The sequence below is a fragment of the Pteropus alecto genome, unplaced genomic scaffold (assembly GCF_000325575.1).
Source record: "Pteropus alecto unplaced genomic scaffold, ASM32557v1 scaffold3, whole genome shotgun sequence".
Lineage (NCBI taxonomy): Eukaryota > Metazoa > Chordata > Mammalia > Chiroptera > Pteropodidae > Pteropus > Pteropus alecto.
This window is the reverse complement of record NW_006442484.1, coordinates 58504580-58506600: the sequence shown is the minus strand read 5'-3', so window position 1 is coordinate 58506600 and position 2021 is coordinate 58504580.

The window sequence follows — 2021 nt, the reverse complement described above, 5'->3', positions numbered from 1 at the left end:
AGAACTTAGCTAAATATGTCCATATAAGCAAGAATGTTGAAATTCTGACATATCTTTTTACTCTGACATAAAGTCAGCCAAGGATATTGATGAGGAGGCAGATGTTTTCTGCAATAGGTTTTTTTTTTTTTTGTCTTCCATGTGAGAAGGTGGGAACAAAAATTACTGCCTTTAATCAGAATAAATCAGAGTTAACATGTGTGTCCCAATACAGTCCCTCCTGCCTTATGTCACCTCGAGTTAGCTTTTGTTACTGGTACTGAACGATCTTTACAGGGCAGCAGCATTCATCAGAGCTGTCTACTGAGCATCCTAAGGGATAGGAACATTACAGAAATTCCCTGAATAACACATACCCTTGTTTGTTTCTAATCCTAGATTATTGGAATCTAGAACACTATTTTGAGGTTGAATTTTGAGTTTAGCAAATTTATTGTTATTAGCAAAAATTAAAAACATTTCCCTACCTTCCCATGTAGTACATATCTTGTCATCCAGATATTTTAATATCTGATACTTTCCTTGAAATATGGAACCATAGACTTCCTCTTTGGCCTTTTTATATAATGCATCTAATTCACTAGTTATTCAATTCCTTCTCTTTTTATGGTCTCAGTAACCTGTGGGGACAGAAAGAGTTGCCAACCAATCCTACTGAAAGGTCAAGGCTGTAAAGTAATCCTACTAAATTTCTAAGATATTTTAGGTACTAAAATCTGCTACTGCCAAATATCCAAATGTTAAAAATAATAAAGGTAGTTAATTCTTATCCTAACAATTCAAATGACGAGTAATCAATGGGTGTCTAATTCTTCTAAATCTGCAAATTTCCATTAAGCTAAATCCTTTAGGAATACTTTTTCATATTCATATTTGTTCTCACTTCTATTATGCTCCTATAATCTCATAATCGAATGAAGAATAATTTAAAATTTTTTTTCTTTATATATACTTTTCATCTAAGAAAATAAAAATAAAATTTCTTAAAATGGTTTAACTTTGGCCAAATTTCTCACTTTCTGTAGTTTCAGTAACTTTATCTGCAAAATTAGCAATCTTAAGTAAGTTATCTCTAATATTCTTCTCAACTCTAAAATTCTTAACATCTTGTATTTCTGAAGTAAGTCTATGATGTCCCTGAAATCAACTTGTAAGATAATGGATGGATATTTTTGTATCTTTTTTTGTGATGCCTGTCTCTTTACCTAAATTACACATTCTCTTTCAAGAACTTCCAACTTCTGGAACCAACTTAGGAGTCTGGGCAGTAGGACTAGCCTCCACAATCACTTTGGAATAATTTGTGTTCTATCTATCTTCTATGCTTCAATGCCCTGGAGCTGCCCTATATTTTATATTTGTCTTTGAAAACAGACTTTTTGTGCTTTCCAAAGTGTCATTTCTCCAATCTGATATGTTAATCCAAGAAAATATATTAATGAATGTAGGGTAGACTATTTATAAGCTAATGATGTTTAATCATCATAATTTTGAATGCTTAAATAAAATAATTCCACCTTTATTTTTCAGCCATGTGGAATGACTATGTTGTTGTTAACTCAATATCTTGAAAGAAGTATAATATAAGGAAAGAAATTTGTTATGAATGAGAAAATCTGGGAAAGTTCTCTAAATCTTACTACATAGTGGTCTATTACTATTCTTGATTATTCCAAAGGCAGTCTGGGTTTATGTCTTTTATAGATCAGTTGGCACATGGTAATTATTTTTGTGCCCTTTTCATTACTGAAATGTCCCTGTTTAAAAGACAAATTATAAGTTTCTCTACCCATTACAGCATTTATACACAACCCTGCTTAAAATTCTGGGAGCCATCACACAGACTAAGATCATAAAATTAATCTTAGTAAAATACATGTCAAAAGAGATTTCTATTTTTTATTTGTCATCAAAATAGATATAAAATGTCATACTAATAAACTTTCTCATAATTCATATCAATACATACATGGTGTTGTGTTAGTTATCCTGATGAAAATAACAAACTCCTAATTGTAAAT